The sequence below is a fragment of the Erinaceus europaeus genome, chromosome 15 (assembly GCF_950295315.1).
Source record: "Erinaceus europaeus chromosome 15, mEriEur2.1, whole genome shotgun sequence".
Lineage (NCBI taxonomy): Eukaryota > Metazoa > Chordata > Mammalia > Eulipotyphla > Erinaceidae > Erinaceus > Erinaceus europaeus.
The window spans coordinates 71,538,241-71,551,486 of NC_080176.1; the positions used below are offsets into that span (position 1 = coordinate 71,538,241).

The following is a 13,246-nucleotide window of genomic DNA, read 5'->3' on the forward strand; positions in this document are numbered from 1 at the left end:
TGATCAGTTTTCTGTGCCTCAGTCTTTCAGCACAAGAAATTACCTTCACTTGGAAGCCTTAATTTTTCTCAGAGCTTCAGGGCTCTTCATTGAGTCTTTGTGTCTGAATACTAATATGATAAGTGGAAAAGTGAAGTAGTCATTTTATGTGTGTGGCCTAAGTGTGGTATCCAGTGCTGGCCACATTTCACCGGCTAGATCTGTTACATGACATCTATGTGCAAAAGGCTAAGAAATAAACTCTAGTGTGATGCTCTAAAGAAAAGAGGACGTGAAGTATAATGGCCACTTCCAGTCTCCTCTGCACACATATTAATCAATAATTTTTCAAATGAACATGTATGTCAAATAGATTGTGTGCTTTTCTGTTGTCTTGGAAACTTTGCTACTGTGATATACTTTCTGCTTCTCTCTAAGCCTGCTTTATAATTACTTTTCTGGGGAATTCATTTAATATTTCCTGTGTTGGACCTGTATTCCTTGGGTTGAGCCTCTTCATTCTTGATTCAGAAGTTTATGACCCTTACTTTAAAGTTGTACAGGAAGTATATTTTTGAATTTCCTATCTGCATATGTCTTTTACCATGTTTGGCTGACATTTTGCCTGAGTATGCAATTCTATGTTCGGAATAATTCCATTTAAAAATATGAAAATATCTGAAAAGTGTTCTGGATTCACTGATGCTCTTGAGAAAAAATGTTGTAACTGTAATTAATTCCACAACTATAGCAATTAAAAAATAATTGTGTAATACTATTATTGAATCATGGTTTACCTATATCACTGTGGTTCTTCTGTAAGTTTTATTATTTTCCTCTTTACATGTGTTTAGGAGGATATGGTGTTGAGGAGGATGTTGTAGGATCTTCCCTTTATTTCTGGGCTTCTAATATTTCATAATAATGTATTTTGGAATGTTTACTTTTTTACTTAATTATTTAAAATTCATCCTCTAAAGTTTTATGAAATTCTTTTATCTTATATCTTTAGTTTTTTTGTTTGTTTATTTGTTTTTTGCTTCCAGCATTACTGCTGGGGCTCAGTGCCTGCACCATGAATCCACTGCTCCTGGAAGCCATTTTCCCCCCTTTTGTTGCCCTTGTTGTTGTAGCCTTGTTGTGGTTATTATTGTTGTTGTTAAAGTCATTCGTTGTTGGATAGGACAGAGAGAAATGGAGAGAAGAGGGGAAGACAGAGAGGGGGAGAGAAAGATAGACACCTGCAGACCTGCTTCACCGCCTGTGAAGTGACTCCCCTGCAGGTGGGGAGCCGGGGGCTCGAACTGAGATCCTTATGCTGGTCCTTGTGCTTTGTGCCACATGCGCTACGCTACCGCCCGACCCCCGTTTTCTTTTTTTAAAATCCCTTTCTGGATAAAAAGAGTTCCCTTCTGGAAGTTTTTGGGGTTCCCAGTAGTCAGGAGTTGTCCATTTTTCTCCAGTAGTTTCTTTCCGTAGCATTTTTCCCATTTTCTTAGAGTTTTGTAACTAAACCTTCTAGCCGATTTGTAAATTTTTAAAATTCTAAACGTTTTTAACTTCCGTTTTTTCCTGTCTTGTATAAAAGTTTTAAAATTTATTTTCTGTAGGAGGAGAGAAAAAGGCATGTGTTCAGTTTATCTTGTTAAGCTACAAATTACTGTCATTTACTTTCTCCAGGAAACAAACCTTCAGTCTCCTGGAGGCTGGTTTGAGCAGATGGAGGAACTTATAGTAGGCTGATTGAATGTCAGTGGGGAAAGGAACTTTGGTTCCATGCATTCTGTATACAGACATCTAACCAAATCCCTGTGTTTACTTGATCTCCTCCTATGGTGGTATTTCAAGCTCCTAGGCCTGAACCACCCAGGCTTTTGCAGAATGAGTTGTCTTTCTTCTTATCTATCACTCCTCCCAGAGGCATGCGGTATACAACTCTTTCAGACTGGATACTTACTATCTATGTGATTTCCATTCTTTTAATACTATTTATTTGTTTGTTTGTTTGTTTGTTTATTGCCTCCGGGTTTATTGTTGGGGCTAGGTACCTGCACTACAAATCCACTGCGCCTGGAGGCCATTTTTTCCCATTTTTATTGCCCTTGTTGTTGTATTTATTGTTATTGTTGCTGGCTAGGACAGAGAGAAATCGAGAGAGGAAGGGAAGACAGAGAGCAAGAGAGAAGGATAGACACCTGCAGACCTGTTTCACTGCTTGTGAAGTGACCCCCCCCCCCCCCGCAGGTATACCATGTGTGCTTAACCCACTGTGCTACCGTCCAGCCCCCAGATATCCATTTTTTAAAAAATCTCCTACCTTCTGCATCCGAAAAAGAATTTTGGTTCATACTCCCAGAGGAAAGACGTCTTAGGGGAAGATGAACAGAGGGTTCTGAACTCCAATTCCATCAAGACTCTGAAAGAGAAGAAAAAAAAGAGGAAGGACACTTGAAAGTAGTAATAGGTATAAGTGTGACTTAGAAAGAAAGAGAAGGTACAGCCATAGAAAAATTGGGCAAAAATCTATGTATAGATAGATAGATAGATAATTATAGAAAAATAATCAGCCTTTATCTGTGACCTTAAGAGAGCTCCTGCAGTTTCCAATGGAGGGAATGGGGACACAGAACTCTGGTGGTGGCAATGGTATAGAATCGTACCCCTAATATTTTATAATTTTGTAAATAAATAATAAACATTAAAAATAGAAAGAAGGCAAGAAGAAAAGTAAAAAGAGAAGAGAAAAGAATGGTCACAGTGAGTGGTGGATTTATCGTGCAGGAACCAGGCTCCAGCAATAATTCTAGTAGCAATAAAAACATTAAAAAGAAATTTAAAAACCAATTGCAGAGGCTGGGGTGATAGCATAATGGTTCTGCAAAAAGATTATCATGCCTGAGGCTCAGAGATCCCAGGTTCAGTCCCTTCACCATAAGTCCCAGAGCTGAGCAGTGGTCTAGTAAAAATATATCAAGAACTATCTTTTTTTAAAAAAAGGAAAAATAAATCAAAATCAATTTCAGTTTAACTCATTTTGTGATGTCTGCTCTCTCTTATTTCTCATTGTGGTTTAGTAACATTTTTAAAAATATTTTTTATATTCATTTATTTATTCCCTTTTGTTGCCCTTGTTTCATTGTTGTAGTCATTATTGTTGTTCTTATTGACGTCATTGTTGGAGAGGACAGAGAGATGGAAAGAGAGGGGAAAGACAGAGAGGGAGGTGGGGAGCCTGGGACTCAAACAGGGGTCCTTACTCCAGTCCTTGTGCTTTGCACCATGTGCGCTTAACCCTCTGTGCTACCCTGCTCAACCCCCAGTAACATTTTTAAATGCTTATTCTGTGTTTGAAGGATCTAGTAAAAAAAGGAGATGAAATATTTGATCAGTTTCTCATTTTTAGCTGGAGGCCTCTGATGTACATTTATGCATCTGCTTGCTTTTTATGCTGTATTTATGGAGTGTATAATTCTCTTGGAGGCAGAACTTGTGTCTATTTGATTTGTGCTACATAAACTCCAGGTACAGGATGTTTTTAATTTTATTTTATAATACCAGATGTCACTTTGTTTTTACTGGTTTCCCAGGATCAATCTTTTATTCTGTTCTTCCTCTTTACAGAATGGCCAATCATCATTTCACTCACATTTTCCCACACCATTGTCCTGGGAACCCCTCATCTCCTGTAGAAGAAAAAGTTCCACAATCCCATCACTGTCACTCTAATGCCTCAGAGTTTCAGAACCGGAAAGACAGGCTTTCTGAGGCAAGTGACTCTGGGAGAGCTGCCCCTCAAGAGTAGACCATCCAAGCAACTGACATAATTACGTGGAGAAAGGGTGACCTGGAGGGCAGAGGATGGACCTGTGTGCTAGATTTCTTCATGATGGGGTTTCTTTAAAAAAAAAAAAAAAAAAAAAAACTGGAGGTATCACAATCACAGTGCTATAACTACAGAGAGCTCAACTTTCAGACAAGCAGCTCTGAGCTGTTCATTTATTTACCTTTGTGATTACAGACACATTGGTAGAAGTTTCTCAATCTCAATTTCTTCATTCTTTAAATAAGGTCAATAAAAATAATAGATATCTTGCCTATTTCAAAACAGAGTCATGAAAGTCAAAGGAGATAATCAGTGGGGAAAGGCCTTACTAACACTAGTGCCTATAGGAAGTAATAGCCATCAAGATTAACATACAAGAACACATAAACTAGATGAAAAATACAGATTCTTTTTTTCACGGGGAAAATATTATTTTTTGCATCACTTTTTAAATTTTGTTTACTTTTAAAATCATATCTGTGCTATCTGCTATGTTGTGATCTTTTATCACTATCAGGGTCTGCAGACATGTAAAAGATTGTATACTTAATGTTGATGACTGCAAAATTGATTTACCATAAATACAAATTTCTAGCAATATATTTTGAAAACTCACAACCCAAACCTCCTTTATTTTTTTCCCCAGTGTGTCAGGACAATGTGTATGAATTGGAGCTTACTTTGGGAAAATGGAATAGATGCATACTATCAAAAGGAAAAGAAAAAAAAAAAGCATATACCTAGAAAATTGATGGAATTTCCCATGCCAGGCCCAGTTCTATGTACTTAACTGATATGAACTCATATATTCAGAATAACCTGGAGAAGGCATTTTGTCATCCTGTTTTTCAATATAAGAACATAAAGGAACAGAAAGTAGAACTTCTCTTCTGTTGGTCTGCTTCTAATTCTGCTTCTAAAACCCCTTCTGTTTCATTGGTTTAATCCCCCCCTGCTTAACACTGTATTCTATTTACATAACCACTGTTAACTAAGCACCACCCTGCCTGCAGGGCATTGGTTTAATCCCCACTGGTTCACGATGTCGTTTTGCCCCCCCCACCCTGATTTCCACCAGTCTTTTTTCACGCCACCCTCTCTACGTCACATCCTGTTTCCACCCTACTTGGTGAGTGTATATATATAAGGTCAGGATTGTGATTATAGATAGCTTAGATTGCACTGCGTTCCACATGAATAAAGACTGAAATGAGTACCACTCAGCCATGAGTCCCTGGTTGTCTCTCTCTCTCCCTCCCAGGAAGCTAGCCGGCACTCTTCCATTTTCTTGATGGAAGAGACTGATTCCCATAGGACTGAATGTGTGCTCCAGTATTCTTCATTTACACTGATCTGCTAGAGTTTGCCATTAGTTGTGAATTTGGACCCATTTTTTACTCCCACACAGGACTCTGCCCTGGACATGCTCTCTATTAAACATCGATAAAGGCAGTGTCTCTAAACTGGGTATGGAAGCTAAGCTTGGTTAGACAGTTATTCAAGCAGAGATCTCATTGTTTGCCAATATTAGTGTAGGAACAGGTCTGGGATATTTTTTCCGGAGGAATATGAAAACTGAACCATATGCATACAACTTTGTATATACCCTATGGGTACCCTCAGTCTTTAAACTAGGTCTCAGAGTGTATGTGGAAGGAAACATGAAGGAGCTGGCCAAGATCTTTGTTATGAATGGATGAATCCGAAGTGTCTAGTCAGAGGCTGCTACATAGTAGGTTCTGATTACTTTGTCAGTGAATGATTGCACTGCTATTGTTTTATCACACAGCACAACCTCTCTACTAACCAGTTAGCTCATCTCTGAAGTGAATTTAGGAAGCCAAAAACTGAGTTAGTGCATTCATATTAACCGTTTTTATTTTATTAATCATTTATTTTTTAATCATGGGGGGGCTTAGTCGTTAACAATGCAGTCGTTGACGAATGAACACAACTTTTCATCTCCTTGTGTGTGAACAGATCTTAACTTGCAATACGAATTTTTTTCCCTAATACCCCTTTCATTTCAAGAGACCTTTCTCTCTTCTTCACCTGCAATTGCTCGTCCTCGTAGTTGTTTAAGTAACATCTCCTGTGAGCAGAGAACGCAGTGCTCTGGGCTCTGGAAATGGTTCTCACTGTTCCCTGGGCTTTTTGCATTATAAATAAATAAATAAATAAATAAACAAACAAATAAATAATTAGCCGAGCTGCCTACCGGCTAGCAGCCCCGCAGTGAGGAGCATGTAAGCAGAAGTCAAGTGTGTTTGAGTCACCAGCAAGACTTGCCTGAGCTTTGCACATCCGTATTAGGGCTGGGAGACTGGCACGCCTTCTCACACAGACTCCAGACCCGAGCTTGCGCGCTGGGCTGGTGCGACGGGTCCTGCCACTTGCGGTCTTGCAGGGCAGGGGCCGGGGACCCGAGGGCGTGGGGCAGATCGGCGCCACAGGTAGGGAAAGCCTGAGCAGCCTTCCCCATGACTGTTGTTCAGTGAAGCCCGGCTGAGCCCGCATTTGGCGCTTGCGTGGAAGGTTAGCTCCAAGTTCCAAGGCTTGAGGGAAAGGGCTGGAGCCTCTGAAACCTGACACCCAGCCTTCTCCCGAGGGAAACTTCGCAGACTGGTGAGTTGGAGGAATCCTGACTGCTGTTGATGAAATGTGTTCCCACCTCCGCAAAGTGTCTAACTAGAGAGAAGGAAGTGAGACGCGGATGGGGAGCGAGTGGCCAGGACAGAGGCTAAGGAGTCAAGGGCCCGCGTCCTGGGCACCCAGGCTGTGGGTGTGCGCTGCTGCCTGGGACCAGCTGCCAGGAGAAGTCCTGGCGAAGGTGGTGTGAGAGTGTATTTCACTCCCCACATTCCAGCAGCCTATCTTTGCTTCAGTGTTTGCATAGCAAACAGCTGGTGAGAATTAGGAAGGAAGGTAGGAAGGGAGGAAGGAAGGGAGAAAGGAAAGAAAAGAAAAGAAAAGAAAAGAAAAGAAAAGAAAAGAAAAGAAAAGAAAAACCCATTTCAGTTGTATCTCAAACCCAAACTAAATTATCCTACTCATCATACCGCCGAGTTCTCATTTAGGGAAAAACCATATTGTAGTGAAAACCAGGCAAGAGATGGGACCTAGCTTTGCACTTCCTCCAGTGAAATCTCTGCAGAGAAATCCAAAGTTAATGACTGTCTTCCCAATTGTTAATTGCTTTTACTTGTGAAATTTGATTTAAGGGTCGAGTTGAGTGGGGTGCGTGACATGGTGTGTGTGTGTGTGTGTGTGTGTGTGTGTGTGTGTGTGTTTCTTCAAGTGTGTTACACACATTTGGCTTCAGGGGTTTCCTGTCTGATCCATCCTTATCCAAATGGTCTGGAGATAATTGAAGCAAGAGAAAGTTGGCTAGTAGAAGCCAAGGGCCCTATTCTGAGTGAAAAGCTATGTCTGGTTAAAGTCAGTCGTCATACCTGTAACAATCTCCATAGCTTTGCATTTCAAAATCTAATAGCAAGTATTCAAGTCTGTTTACATGGTAAATTATTAAATTGAACCAAACTGTAATTTTTAGTGTCAGAGTTACTAGCAGTGAAGTTATTACTAAGTATAATAATTGCTGTGAATTTTGATGTACTTCTGTTTAATATTACAAACATATATGCATGTAGTTGTATAAGTCTAAATTTACAACGTTAACAGGAGTGGCATGTTTTCCTCAGGTATTTAAGTTATAAAATTTTCAAGCTATTGTGAAGTCCAAGTTGTAGTCTGAGGGAGACCACTACTTGATAGTACTACCTCCTCCAAAGCCCCCCTCAGGAAAAGTTTATTTTTCAGTTTTTTTGCAATAATCTTCTACCCAGATGGGCTCAATCCTTCTTCAAGGCCAGAGCGATGGGGATAACCCTGATTGATAGCTACATATTAATGAGGAGGTTTTTCTGCATAAGAACTGAATGTGATTTCCAATAAAATTCTACTATCATTGCTTTTGAAAGGAAAACAAAACTGTTCAAATGAAACTGGATGAGCCTGTTCTCAGAGTTGCCAAGAAGGAATAAAGAGAATCTATCAAATGTAAAACCACAGCTCTCTCCTAGGCCTTTTCTGAAACAGAAATACTTGACCCAACAAAAAAAGTAGCCCTCATATAACTGATCTTCTCCACTCCTTCGCACCCCAGCCTACACTAAAATTATCTGTTGCTTTCTGGACTGTGTTTCATTTATTTCACTGTTCTTCTGGAAAAGTGGAATTCATCCAAAGCACCAGGTGGCTCAGAACAGAAATCTGCTCTTTTCCCACCCTCACTCTGGGAAATTTCTGGTTACAATTTTTGTCCTTCAAATCAGTGTAGCATGAAGCATAGAGCAACTATTCCCATAAAGCCTTGCTCACAATACTGTTTCTAGAGTTGGTTCACCTAGGCAGATTAACCAATAGTTCAGCTCTTAAGCAAGTAATTGAAATGTGGAAAGGCAGGAAAAGAATTGCAGTGACAACAGACAGGGCGAACCAGATGTTCTCTATCAAAGAACAGGCCACTTTCTAAACATGACAGGTAAGGAAGGATGATTTGCTGCTCAGCATAAAGTATATTCAGTGGTTGGAGGTAGCAGCTTCACAAAGCAGAATAGCAAGTTTATTGTAAATCCCTTAAGTGGGGTTGAGAGTGTCACTTAATTTATGTCATAACTTATGCAGTCAGTATTGGTGTTCACCAACTATTAACCATCTTGCACAGGCCCTCCTTCAAAGAGGATTTCTAGATTACCAGTCATAAACCTCTATTTAGCTCAGAGTAAAACAAGCAAGTAGAACTTCCCACAAGTTATCTTTTTTTTTAATTTAATTTTTTATTTAAGAAAGGATTAATGAACAAAACCATAAGGTAGGAGGGGTACAACTCCACACAATTCCCACCACCCAATCTCCATAACCCACCCCCTCCCATGATAGCTTTCCCATTCTCTAGCCCTCTGGGAGCATGGACCCAGGGTCATTGAGGGTTGCAGAAGGTAGAAAGTCTGGCTTCTGTAATTGCTTCCCCGCTGAACATGGGCGTTGATTGGTCGGTCCATACTCCCAGTCTGACTCTCTCTTTCCCTAGTAAGGTGTGTCTCTGGGAAGCTGAGCTCCAGGACACATTGGTGGGGTCTTCAATCCAGGGAAGCCTGGCCAGCGTCCTGGTGGCATCTGGAACCTGGTGATTGAAAAGAGAGTTAACATACGAAGCCAAACAATTTGTTGAGCAATCATGGATCCCAAGCTTGAAATAGTGGAGAGGAAGTGTTAGGGAGGTACTGCAAACTCTAGTGTACTTCTGCTTTCAGGTATATATTTTGCAGTAGTTTATGGATACGTGTGCACATAAGCTCTCTCTCACAGAAACTGGTGTATATCTAGGTTATGGGACTTTGTTAGAAAGTGAACTACCTGAGATGAAATTAGAGTGTACTATAAAAGGAAAGGTCTCACCCGAGTAATGAAGCTGAAGGGTTGTCATTCCACACGTGAAGTCTCTGAACACAGTCTGAGGTGAAGCATGTAGAGGTGGCAATTGTTGCGTTGCACAAGTTATCTTTTTAACTAGACTTTAGTTGTTTGTTCATTTACTCAAGAAGCATGATAAGTACTATTCTGGACTTTCTGTAGACAGAACTGAACAAAATATACAATAGTTCACAGTCCCATACAGCTTTCTTTTTTACTGGAAATAGAAAGTAAGGAGGAGCAAGATGAATCTATGATGCACTACAGATTAAGTGCTAAGAAGAGAATATCAGGGGAGTTGGGCAGTAGTGCAGCAGGTTAAGCACAGGTGGCGCAAAGCTCAAGGACCAGCCTAAGGATCCCTGTTCGAGTCCCCAGCTCCCCACCTGCATATGGTTATTGATCTGAAGGATGCCAGGAAAACACCACACATTTTGGAGATGGAAGAGTATTTCAGGGTAAGCGAACTGTGAATGAATTTCCCCGGTACCTTTCTAGAAGAGCAAAGAGGTCAGTACATCTAGTAGCAACAAGTAAGAAAGACACAATGGGAAGACAGCTCAACTTTAGAGTATAAGATTTGCATGCCTGAGACCCCAGAAATCCCAAGTTCAATCTCTGACATGGATATATACCAGAATTGAGCAGAGGTTTTGTTCTTGTCTCAGTTTCTCATAGAAATGAATCTTAAACAAATGAGAAATGACAGTAATGGGATGAAGTCAGGACTCTGGAGGTCCTGATAAACATTTAACTTTTGATTTTTATTTTAAATAAAATCAGAAAACACTATGGTTTAGCTACTACCTATTAGAGTCATGCAACAAATGTACACGTCACTGAAATCACTGGCAACTTAATAGGAGTCCTTAGCATTAAGGAATGCAGATAAACTAGGTTTGAAAAACTCTAGAGTCAGCATACCATATAATCTCAAAAGCAAGACCACCAAAGAAATACATAAGTCTATACAGAAAGTAATGAAATCAATACTTCTAAATGACCTGTAGAACAGCAAACAAAAGAACATGCTTTTAGAAGTACTTACAAAAGTGTTCCATGAGCTATAAACATTTGAGGAAGATGAAAGTCTACCATGCATGGACAAAAATGTGGAAAAATAGTAAGGAAATTTTAATTATATACTTTTAACGTTGTTTAGAACAAAGCAACTGATAAGGAAGTCAATGTGAATGAGAGTGGAATTGACTCAGTTTACATTTTGTTTCTTTCATCATAAAAGAAACCAGTGTTTAAGAACAGCAGAGCTAGCCAACAAGGAGAGAAAATTAAAAAGAAAAATTCAGAAGTTATTGTGATTGCAAGTGAGTTCTTTAAGTGGGAAAGAATAGTAACGGGAGCAGCTAATATCTATCTGAGGAAAAAGCGTTTCCTTGAAGATCTGAAGGATTTCTGCAGAAAAGTGAGCTGGACACTTGGAGGGAACAATTCAGAGAGAGCAAAGCACCTACCAGTTCAACATAGGAAAGGGCTGAATGCACTAATAGAGCTGACAGAAAAATTTGGAGAATAGAAATCAGGTGACAAGAGGTGACAAGGTCACAATTTGAGGCTGGGAAGATCATTGGGGAAGTCATTCAGGGAGAGACTGGTTAAGAGCAAAACAGACCAGGAATATGACACCACGATTTAATGTGCTGAAGATAGTCTGTACAGTAAAATTGTACTAAACACATTTCAAGCTGTCTTCTAAAATGTGATCTTACAAGGACAAGAGTACAGTTTTCTTGTTGGTAGATATACTTAAACATGAATTAAGATCTAGGAACTGAATGCTCAGTCAACACAGTTGTAAAAACATACAACACGGGAGTAAATTTTGTTGTGGTTGACATATAGGCTGGATGGTTAGCATTCAGATTGTTTGGAACCACCTTTTGAATAGGTAGAATAACATGTAAGGATATCAAACTGCATTCAAATAATTTTAGTATTTCATAGAAGATAGATATCGTTGTTATATAACTTATTGCAATTTAAATCAAGCTATTAATAAATCTATTGAGAATTAAATACTATTATTGCTGAATAGTATTTACTAAGGGCATGACTTTGAGGCTCTTTAAAACTTGACATTTCTCATGAAAAATCAAAGAATAGATTGATCATTTTTATACCCCTATCATCTAACTCTAGATCTGGGTAATTTACAGTTCTTGCTTCATGTTTAGTGCCTTATCTTTCTTTTGTCTCAATTCTTTCTTCTCTTCCTTCAATTAATGGACTCATTCACCCATTTAGATAGATGAATGTGTGTGTGTGTGTGTGTGTGTGTGTGTGTGTAGATATATGCAGTCACAAAGATAGAAAAAGAAATATATAAGGTTTGTGAAAAAGGAAAATGTTCACTTTAAGAACCTCACTGAAATGCTAAGATTTTGTTTTTGTCTGTAGCACATACATTTTCAATTTTAGTGAACTTATATTCACCCCAATAATTTGGCTGCTGTTGTTGCTTCTCTCTGTAACTTGCTTAGGAAAATAGGTACTGGAGCAGCCAGACAGTGATGTATCCGGTAGAGTGTGTACATTAGTATACTTGAGGACCTAGGTTCAATCCCCACTCCCCACTGTAAAGGGGAACTTTATAGGTGGTGGAATAGTGAAACAGGTGTCTCTTGTTCTCTCCTTTCCATGTCTTTCTCCCTGTCTCTACTAGGAAGAAGGAAGGGAGGAATGAAGGAAGGAAAGAAGGAAGGAAGGAAGGGAGGGAGGAAAAGAAAAATGAAACTATTTTTAAAAAGAAAAATATGTTGAATTTGACTGTATGTACACTAGAACAAATTAACTCAAAAATTAAAAATTGGGGGAATGGGTGTTGGAGCACCTGGTTGACCACACATGTTATAATGCTTAAGGACCCAGTTCCCATCTGCAGCTAAAAAGCTTTACAAGTGGTAAAACAATGCTGCATGTCCCTCTCTGTCTCTCTCCCTCTCTCTCTCTCTCTCTCCCTCCCTCCCTCCCTCCCTCCCATCCTCTCTATCTCCCCCTTCCCTCTCAATTTCTGGCTGTCTCTATCCAATAAATAAATGAAGATAATTTTTTAAAACATTAAAAAGAAAAGAAACAGTGCCAAAAATAATTTAAAAAATTAAAAATAGTAAATACTGATGTATGTTATTTGTCCAATCTAATGTTGGCAAGGACTTCAGAACCTGAGAAATCCACTAAGTAATACTAATTTTCATGGTTGATTATTCAAAATATGCTACTATTGTAGACAAAATATACTGGTGATAAATATTTCTGGGTGTATGAGCATATTAAAAATAAAAAATGCACTTCAATTTTTCAATACAGGAAAGAAAAGCTAAGAAAAAAATATTCTCCACAATCAAGAGTTTTTGCATTCTGACTCGGTGCTCTACCAGAATATGTAGGCCTCTGGTTTTTATTGAAAATTTTTTTTTGAAAAAAATTTTATTGAAAATGTTTATTAACAATTCAGCCTATTTGCTAATTTCTTAGTTCCTTTGATCAACTAAAGGATACTGTGGTTATGTGGAAACTATTATTCCCTCTTAGCCCCAACCCCTCACCTATTCAGTCTTTGACATTAGCCTTCTAACACTGGGAATGGCAGTTAACTCGTGCTACTTCTCAGGGCTTGGAAGTAAACATTTCCTTCAGTGCTACGGGAACCTGACTCGAACCTGAGACATGAATATGGCAAAGCAATACACTATGCAAGTGAGCGATTTTGCTGACCCAAGAAAGTATATTCTTTACTCTCCAGGTGGAAACAGGATACTAACAGCTGAATACTACAGAATAGAAATAAGGTGAAATGGACAACACTGGCTTGCTTTTTCCTTAGGAGCACACTACACCATCAACAGGTGACTGATATAATCTCTCCAACTATCTCAGGCTTGAATACTTAACTATTAGAAAGAGTGACTGAACTAAAGTCGTAGATGGTGAATTCATGATGCAGTAGTGATG

At 39.2% G+C, this 13,246-nt stretch overlaps 1 protein-coding gene across 1 annotated transcript in view; it reads left to right on the forward strand.

The window, feature by feature from the left end:
• The first annotated feature begins 6,137 nt into the window (after nucleotides 1-6,137).
• Nucleotides 6,138-13,246, forward strand: part of RAB27B (RAB27B, member RAS oncogene family) — a 73,672-nt gene continuing 66,563 nt past the window's right edge. Inside the window, exon 1 of the mRNA XM_007519219.3 lies at nucleotides 6,138-6,427. The gene's annotated coding sequence lies outside the window, so the exon portion shown is untranslated. The remainder of the gene's footprint in view (nucleotides 6,428-13,246) is intronic.